Here is a 9,809-nt window from a genome sequence, read left to right on the forward strand (position 1 = left end):
AGTCGGGTACCCTGGACGAAAAACCGCTATAGTTGCGGTTTTTGGCTAATAACTCGAATACTAGACGTCGCAGGGGGGTGTCGTGGAACAATTTTTGGTAGCCCTTGAAATTATCTATCGAATGACATATACTTGATTTTTGGCCAAAAAGTTCCCTAGACTAGTAAAAATCGCATCATTTTACTAGAGTCGGGTACCCTGGACGAAAAACCGCTTAAGTTGCGGTTTTTGGCTAATAACTCGAATACTAGACGTCGCAGGGGGGTGTCGTGGAACAATTTTTGGTAGCCCTTGAAATTATCTATCGAATGACATATACTTGATTTTTTGACCAAAAAGTTCCTAGACTAGTAAAAATCGCATCATTTTACTAGAGTCGGGTACCCTGTACGAAAAACCGCTATAGTTGCGGTTTTTGGTCAATAACTCGAATACTAGACGTCGGAGGGGGGTGCCGTAGAACAATTTTTTGTAGCCCTTGAAATTACCTTTCGAATGATATATAGTGGTTTTTTGGTCAAACAGTGACCCCGAGACTAGTAACCCTCCATACACAAAACCGCCTAAAAAGTTTTGGTTTTGCAAAATTTTGAAAAGTGCGTCAAAAAAATTTTTTCAAAAAGTACCAAATCGTGATCAGAACTCACTATAGACCATAAAAAGTGAAATCCGATGGTCATTTGCAACACTTGGTCAATCGAGAAAAATTTCACTTTTTTACTAGAGTCGGGTACCCTGAACGAAAAATCGCTCAAGTGATGGTTTTTGGCCAATAACTCGAATACTAGACGTCGGAGGGGGGTGCCGTAGAACAATTTTTTGTAGCCCTTGAAATTACCTTTCGAATGATATATAGTGGTTTTTTGGTCAAACAGTGACCCCGAGACTAGTAACCCTCCATACACAAAACCGCCTACAAAAACTTTGTTTTGAAAAATTTTGAAAAGTTCAAAAAAATTTTTTTTTCAAAAACTACTAAAACGTGATAAGAACTTACTATAGACCATAAAAAGTGATATCCGATGATAATTTGCAAAAGTTGGTAACTAGTAAAAAATTTCACTTTTTTACTAGAGTCGGTGCAACGAGAAAAAAAAAGTCCGTGATGGAGAAAAATGGCACGTTTTCCACGCCTGTACGCTTTCGTTTACTATATAGGGGGTAGGTGAGCCAGAAGCATGATTTTGACTGAGTATGTATCTTTATGAATTGGACCCTTCTAAATCGATTGAGACTACCCCCAGGACGATCGGACGACTGCTTCTGGCTCAAAATGTGGTTTTTAGATTTTGATCGTCAATTATGCGAGAAAAAATCGATTAGAAGTAAAGATACGAAATGCTTGGTCTAAGTTGGGAAACGACTTCGGATATTTGTTGGACGTTGTCGTAGAAGGTCCGAGGACCAAGGAAAAGTGATTTCCAAGTGGATTTATGCACTATTAGTCGATGGTAAGATGTGAAATTAGTAGAACTTACCATACAGTTTGCGAAGTTGAAGCAATCGGTTGGTGAATATGGTACTGTCTGTCCAATTTGGTGGTTCGGAATGAGTGAAACGATGTTGATGATGGATAGACGTTCCGATTGCCCCCGATCGGGGAACATATAGTGGTCTTTAAGGTCCAAGTACCTATGTTTTGGTAAGCAGAACTGAGAGTTAAAGGATGAAAGTCGGCCATTCCTAATATCATCCTATCGGTGGTTCGCGAGTTGTTTGAGGACCGGAGCAGCTCGCGATGAAACGGTCCTAGGGTATTGGTTATCCATCCAAGGAAGAGTAAATGCGATCCTAGATGTGTGTCGTTGGCCGTTCTACCGGTATCGCCTATCGATGAGATATCGACGGGCATGCCTTACTCGAAAGTTGAATTCTAGGATCGATGGTCAAACAGACCTATGAGCGATAAACCAAACTGAACACGTATTGATGTCGGCTTTTCCTATCATTTGATGCCGCAGGTTGTTTAGGGACCGGAGCAGCTTGCGGCCGAGACGGTCCCCGGGGGTTTCTTTCTCCAAGGAGTGGAAACTATTAAGCAAGAGTTGTAGCAAGATACGATCCTCTGATGTGTCGTTGGCCGTTCATGCGGTATCGCCTGTCGATGAGATATCGATGGGCATGCCTTACTCTACCGACCTTCTAATTGAGAGTATTAATCAGGGATCGATGGTCAAACAAGACCAATGAGCGATAAACCAAACTGAACACGTATTGATGTCGGCATTTCCTATCATTTGTCGCAGGTTGTTTAGGGACCGGAGCAGCTTGCGACCGAGACGGTCCCCGGGGGTTTCTTTCTCCAAGGAGAAGAAACGATTAAGCAAAAGTTGTAGCAAGATACGATCCTCTGATGTGTCGTTGGCCGTTCAAGCGGTATCGCCTGTCGATGAGATATCGATGGGCATGCCTTACTCTCCCGACTGGATTACTGAGAGTTTAATCAGGGATCGATGGTCAAACAGACCAATGAGCGATAAACCAAACTGAACACATATTGATGTCGGCATTTCCTATCATTTGTCGCAGGTTGTTTAGGGACCGGAGCAGCTTGCGACCGAGACGGTCCCCGGGGGTTTCTTTCTCTAAGGAGTGGAAACGATTAAGCAAAAGTCGTAGCAATAATCGATCACCTGATGTGTCGTTGGCCGTTCTTGCGGTATCGCCTGTCGATGAGATATCGATGGGCATGCCTTACTCTCCTGACTGTTTAATTGAGAGTTATAATCAGGGATCGATGGTCAAAAAGACCTATGAGCGATAAACCAAACTGAACACGTATTGATGTCGGCATTTCCTATCATTTGTCGCAGGTTGTTTGGGGACCGGAGCAGCTTGCGACCGAGACGGTCCCTTCCCGAAAGATGGTGAACCGAGTCGTCTGGCGTAAAAACCGGACGACTCGAAAGGGCTTGACCCTTTCAAGTGAGCGATAATCACATTCTACGCTCAGTTCGACAGCTACAAGGCAATCACTCGCTATGTTCAGAGCTAATACATGCAACATGCCGGCATTGTTTCCACCGACGCATGGATTCAAGACTGGTGCACTTATTAGTTAAACCGTTCGCCTCCGGGTGTTTCGAGTTCAAGTCTGGATGAGGATTGATCTTGCTGGTAATAGCTTGAGCCCTTAAGGGGTCGAAGCGTACATCTTGAGACCATGTACAACATATTACCAAATCGGCACCATGGGTTCTGGTGCAAGTGATGTAACCGTGAAAGATGTTGAGCAGCCCAACATCGGTTTACACACGCATAATAGGAAGGCAGCGCTGTCGACTGGTCAGTCGTGTAAGAAGTGTGCATTATCGATCACAAATATATTGGTGATCTGTAGGTTGCGCATACACCATGCCCGGTGTAAAGTGCCGTGGTCCCCCCCGGGGGGCTGCATCAAACCGTTCGCCACGCGAACTACCCAATGGAACGAACTCGATGCATTTAATAAGAAGAAGAGATGATAATGAAACACGGTCGATTTAAGAGTTGAAAACGTTGAAATGCCTATAAGCAAGTCTTAAGTTGGTGGTGACCGTTACGCCCCAACAAATTGGTGCCTTACCCTACACCAAAGAGCCATTCAACATGGTTCAAGTGAGCGATAATCACGCTCTACGCTCAGTTCGACAGCTGCAAGGCAATCACTCGCTAAGTTCAGAGCTAATACATGCAACACGCCGGCATTGTTTCCACCGACGCATGGATTCAAGACTGGTGCACTTATTAGTTAAACCGTTCGCCTGCGGGTGTTTCGAGTTCAAGTCTGGATGAGGATTGTTCTTGCTGGTAATAGCTTGAGCCCCTGAATAAGGGGCCGAAGCGTACATCTTGAGAGTAAATGTACAACATATTACCAAATCGGCACCGTGGGTTCTGGTGCAAGTGATGTAACCATGAAAGATGTTGAGCAGCCCAACATCGGTTTACACACGCATAAGGGGTTTATTGTTATCTGTAGGTTGCGCATACACCATACCCGGTGTAAAGTGCCGTGGTCCCCCAGGGGGCTGCATCAAAACGTTCGCCATGCGAACTACCCAATGGAACGAACTCGATGTATTGAAAGAGATGAACAATTAATAGCGAGAATAGGGGCCCGGAAGCAATTCCGCGGCCCTACGGTCGATTCAAGAGTTGAAACGTTGTACAATCGTGGATAGCACCTAGTGTTAATATGGTGAGAGATAATGTGTGAGGAAATTTAGTTTCCTAAAGTTTAGTTAGTGGTTTCCGTTGTGCCCTAACAAACTTAAAGTTGGTGGTGACCGTTACACCCCAACAAATTGGTGCCTTACCCAACACCAAAGAGCCATTCCATATGGTTCTAGAGAGAGAGAGTTGTGTGGAAATTTATTTCCCACTAAGCGAGTGTGTGTCTGTAGTGGAACGAATTCTGGTTGATCCTACCAGTAATATACGCTTGTCTCAAAGGTTAAGCCATGCATGTCTAAGTACAAACATAAATGAATGTGAAACCGCATAAGGCTCAGTATAACAGCTATAATTCACAAGATCATCCTACCACTAGTTACTTGGATAACTGTGGAAAATCCAGAGCTAATACATGCAACATGCCGGGACTGTTGCCCTCGCGGGTAGCTGAACTGGTGCACTTATTAGTTAAACCAATCGCCTCCGGGCGGCTTGAGTTGAAGTCTGGATAAGGACGCAGATCGTATGGTCGCTTGTCGACTGACGACAGATCTTTCAAATGTCTGCCCTATCAACTATTGATGGTAGTGTAGAGGACTACCATGGTTGCGACGGGTAACGGGGAATCAGGGTTCGATTCCGGAGAGGGAGCCTGAGAAATGGCTACCACATCCAAGGAAGGCAGCAGGCGCGTAAATTACCCAATCCCAGTACGGGGAGGTAGTGACGAGAAATAACAATATGGACCTCTCTAACGATGGTCCATAATTGGAATGAGTTGAGTATAAATCCTTCAACAAGGATCAAGTGGAGGGCAAGTCTGGTGCCAGCAGCCGCGGTAATTCCAGCTCCACTAGCGTATATTAAAGTTGTTGCGGTTAAAACGTTCGAAGTTGATTGCCCGTCCAGACACGTGACCGCCACGGGCGCCCGGTTACACGCCGGGGCCGTTCGTGCGCGCGCTCACGGCTGCGACTCACAATGGTGTACTTGGGCGTTACTCTGTGAACGAGTACCGTGCTACCGGTTAACTCCGGCACGGGCTCCTCATGGTGCTCAAGATACTCACATTTACCTTGAACAAATTAGAGTGCTCAAAGCAGGCTAAGACAAAGCGTCCGGCCCCCCCGTGGGGTTGGCGTTGGCCGAGAATAATCTTGCATGGAATAATGGAATATGACCTCGGTTTATACGATTTCGTTGGTTTGTCAGAAACCTAGAGGTAATGATTAACAGAAGTAGTTGGGGGCATTGGTATTACGGCGCGAGAGGTGAAATTCGTAGACCGTCGTAGGACCAACTGAAGCGAAAGCGTTTGCCATGGATGCTTTCTTTAATCAAGAACGAAAGTTAGAGGATCGAAGGCGATTAGATACCGCCCTAGTTCTAACCGTAAACGATGCCAATTAGCAATTGGGAGACGCTACCCCTATTCGGTGCTCTCAGTCGCTTCCGGGAAACCAAAATCGGGTTCCGGGGGAAGTATGGTTGCAAAGTTGAAACTTAAAGGAATTGACGGAAGGGCACCACAAGAAGTGGAGCTTGCGGCTTAATTTGACTCAACACGGGAAAATTTACCAGGTCCAAACTTATCGAGGTAAGACAGATTGATAGCTCTTTCTCAAATTTAAGGGTAGTGGTGCATGGCCGTTCTTAGTTCGTGGAATGATTTGTCTGGTTAATTCCGATAACGAACGTGACTCAAACATGCTAACTAGAACGCTGTCAGCAGTGCGCCTCCGGGCGCACCTGACGTTACAGCCGGGCGGCGCCTTCACGGGCGGTCGTCGGCTACGTTTGCCCTGCTTAGCGGGACAACTTGTGTTTAGCAAGCTGAGAATGAGCGATAACAGGTCCGTGATGCCCTTAGATGTTCTGGGCTGCACGCGTGCTACAATGTGGGTCGCAGCGTGTTCTCGCCAATAGGCGCCCCCATTCCGAGAGGAACGGGAAATCACTAAAATGCCCATCTAGTCGGGATTGGGGACTGCAACGGTCCCCATGAACCTGGAATTTCTAGTAAGCACTAGTCATTAGCTAGTGCTGATTACGTCCCTGCCCTTTGTACACACCGCCCGTCGCTACTACCGATGGATTATTTAGTGAGGTTTCTGGAGGCTTACCTTCCGCGGTTCCTTCGTGAGCTGCAGCTGGCATGGCTGAAGTTGACCGAACTTGATGATTTAGAGGAAGTAAAAGTCGTAACAAGGTTTCCGTAGGTGAACCTGCGGAAGGATCATTACTGATGATCGTCCGCGAGTGACCAACCATGGGCTGCCTTCGGTGTAGCTCGGTCGCTCGCTTGCTATGTGTCAGAATTTGTTGAAAGCCAACTCGTTCGTTGTACACTTTGATGGGTGACCATCACTGTGTCTCCGTGCCGAGCTAGATCTCCCCTAGCCGTAAGGCACTTGAACGCCCCTTCGACGACGAGTTGCATGTGTGTGGTATGTGTCAGAATCTGGTGAAGCTTTCTGCATGTGATGTGCCTTGTGTGGATCCGTGGCCATTGCATTGTGTCTGGTGCTTAGATACCCAGACACTTAGAACGCTTGCGCGGAAAGCAAACTCGATCGTTGTACACTTTGATGGGTGACCATCACTGTGTCTCCGTGCCGTGCTAGATCCCCCCTAGCCGTAAGGCACTTTGAACGCCCCTTCGACGACGAGTTACAAGAGTGTGGTATGTGTCAGAATCTGGTGAAGCTTTCTGCATGTGATGTGCCTTGTGTGGATCCGTGGCCATTGCATTGTGTCTGGTGTGTAGGTACCCAGACACTTAGAACGCTTGCGCGGAAAGCAAACTCGATCGTTGTACACTTTGATGGGCAACCATCACTGTGTCTCCGTGCCGTGCTAGATCTCCCCTAGCCGTAAGGCACTTTGAACGCCCCTTCGACGACGAGTTACAAGAGTGTGGTATGTGTCATAATCTGGTGAAGCTTTCTGCATGTGATGTGCCTTGTGTGGATCCGTGGCCATTGCATTGTGTCTGGTGTGTAGGTACCCAGACACTTAAGCAAACTCGATCGTTGTACACTGTGATGGGCGAGCATCACTGTGTCTCCGTGCCGTGTAAGAGCTCCCCTGGCCATCAGGCACTTGAAAGGTCCTTCGACGACGAGTTACAATAGTGGTGTGTTAGATACGTCAGGTGATGGTATCTACTGTTGTGCAATACGTATCCGGCCACGGCACGGAACGAACGGGAACTGTGGTGCAGACATACAAAGAGTTAAGCCTATTAGTCATTAACTCTAAGGACGGGGCCATGGGGCGGTACGCAAAGGATACGGATGAGCGAGTATGCAGGCCCAATACTCAATAGCTCGATCCGATCCAAGCACATGAGTTGACTGCGGCGCCAGGTTAACCAATGTGCTAGATTCTATTTGGCCAGTAGAATCTTGTGTCTTATGCGATTTGATACCAAGACACCAGAACGAAAGTTAGTTGAAGAGTTATTAAACTCTTATGAAGTATGGTTGTGCAATCACAACTTATGACTTTAACCTATAAAGTGGATATGGACTTGCAATTATAACATGGAATCTCTACACACCCCATGAGCTCGATCCAATCCACGCACACGAGTTGCCTGAGTAGCGACAGGTATACCGATGTGCAATACGTATCCGGCCACGGCACGGAACGAACGGGAACTGTGGTGCAGACATACAAAGAGTTAAGCCTACTAGTCATTAACTCTAAGGACGGGGCCATGGGGCGGTACGCAAAGGATACGGATGAGCGAGTATGCAGGCCCAATACTCAATAGCTCGATCCGATCCAAGCACATGAGTTGACTGCGGCGCCAGGTTAACCAATGTGCTAGATTCTATTTGGCCAGTAGAATCTTGTGTCTTACGCGATTTGATACCAAGACACCAGAACGAAAGTTAGTTGAAGAGTGATTAAACTCTTATGAAGAATGGTTGTGCAATCACAACTTATGACTTTAACCTATAAAGTGGATATGGACTATCAATTATAACATGGGGCACACACCATGTTCTCGATCCAATCCACGCACACGAGTTGCCTGAGTAGCGACAGGTATACCGATGTGCAATACGTATCCGGCCATAGGCACGGAACGAACAGGAACTGTGGTGCAGACATACAAGGGCCATGGGGCGGTACGCAAAGGATACGGATGAGCGAGTATGCAGGCCCAATACTCAATAGCTCGATCCGATCCAAGCACATGAGTTGACTGCGGCGTCAGGTTAACCGATGTGCAATACGTATCCGGCCATAGGCACGGAACGAACAGGAACTGTGGTGCAGACATACAAGGGCCATGGGGCGGTACGCAAAGGATACGGATGAGCGAGTATGCAGGCCCAATACTCAATAGCTCGATCCGATCCAAGCACATGAGTTGACTGCGGCGCCAGGTTAACCGATGTGCTAAGAGAGTTGTTCCTGGGCCTTCAAAGTGACTTCAAAACTATCTTAGCGAATGGTGGCCATGGGCGTAGACATGAGCCACAAGTCACAAGGCCTGGGACTATTGGGTAATAAAGACAACTTAGTCAGAAAGTTAGTCTTTGGACGTACCACCGGGATTGTGTTACATTGGGAACCTTACTATAAAACCCTAGGCAGGGGATCACTCGGCTCATGGATCGATGAAGACCGCAGCTAAATGCGCGTCACAATGTGAACTGCAGGACACATGAACACCGATAAGTTGAACGCATATTGCGCGTCGGACGATTAAACCCGGCCGATGCACACATTCTTGAGTGCCTATCAATTCCTTGATATACAACAAACCAAACTTCAGGGTGGAGCGTGCCACAATAGAACACTATGGCGAGCAGCCCGTCTAGTGTCGTGGGGGAAACACGCTTCCACACTGTGCATAATGGCGTGCTCGGGACCTTTGTTGGGACCGCAGGGCGCTGAAAGTAAAGGGGTGAACCGCATAAATCGCACGCACGTAAACGCGCACACACACAAATAGAGTGAGACGTATCGTAGGATACCGCTAAGAGTACGTTGTGAAACATGGGGAAATTCAATCGAAAACCTCTTTGATGTCCAAGATTTCGTTGACCGTATCCGTCGTAATACTGGATCAACGTGCTTGGGGGAAAACGTCAAAGGGTTTTATAATAGTGGTGCATGATTAACCCATCGATGCCCGAGGGGAACATGTTGTCCAATACAATAGTGGTGCAGTTGGCTCGACATGCTCGGGGGGAGACATCGTGGGTCCAAGTCGACCAAGTCGACCGAGAGTTGTTGTTGAGAGATCGAATCAAAACGATGCCGAGCGGAACTCGTTGTCCTTATTGGAGTGATATTCGGACAACGTGCTCGGGGGGGCCATCGTTGATTCAAAAATGACCGTAAATTGCCCAATCCGTGTGTGTGTGTGTGTGAAGTGTTGTTGCGTATATATCGGTTCGCTATGCCCCGGGTTCGAAACGAATGGAATGTGACTGATTTTGTTGTAGGCCTCAAGTGATGTGAGACAACCCCCAGAATTTAAGCATATTAATAAGGGGAGGAGAAGAAACCAACCGGGATTCCCTGAGTAGCTGCGAGCGAAACGGGAGAAGCTCAGCACGTAGGGACGGTGTGTAACTGCACCTGTCCGATTCCGTGTACTGGAACGACCATTATCTACTATGCACGGTGCA

The 9,809-nt window shown here is 47.3% G+C and overlaps 2 non-coding genes across 2 annotated transcripts in view; both read left to right on the forward strand.

Moving 5' to 3' along the window:
• Nucleotides 1-8,754: 8,754 nt before the first annotated feature.
• On the forward strand, nucleotides 8,755-8,912 carry LOC125773516 (5.8S ribosomal RNA). Its single transcript, XR_007420174.1, has one exon. It is a non-coding gene; the product is annotated as a 5.8S ribosomal RNA (ribosomal RNA).
• Nucleotides 8,913-9,621: 709 nt separating this feature from the next.
• LOC125773524 (large subunit ribosomal RNA) overlaps nucleotides 9,622-9,809 on the forward strand; it is a 4,179-nt gene continuing 3,991 nt past the window's right edge. Inside the window, exon 1 of the ribosomal RNA XR_007420182.1 lies at nucleotides 9,622-9,809. This exon is cut by the window's right edge and continues 3,991 nt beyond it. This is a non-coding gene — a ribosomal RNA (large subunit ribosomal RNA).

This window comes from Anopheles funestus (assembly GCF_943734845.2).
Source record: "Anopheles funestus chromosome X unlocalized genomic scaffold, idAnoFuneDA-416_04 X_unloc_38, whole genome shotgun sequence".
Lineage (NCBI taxonomy): Eukaryota > Metazoa > Arthropoda > Insecta > Diptera > Culicidae > Anopheles > Anopheles funestus.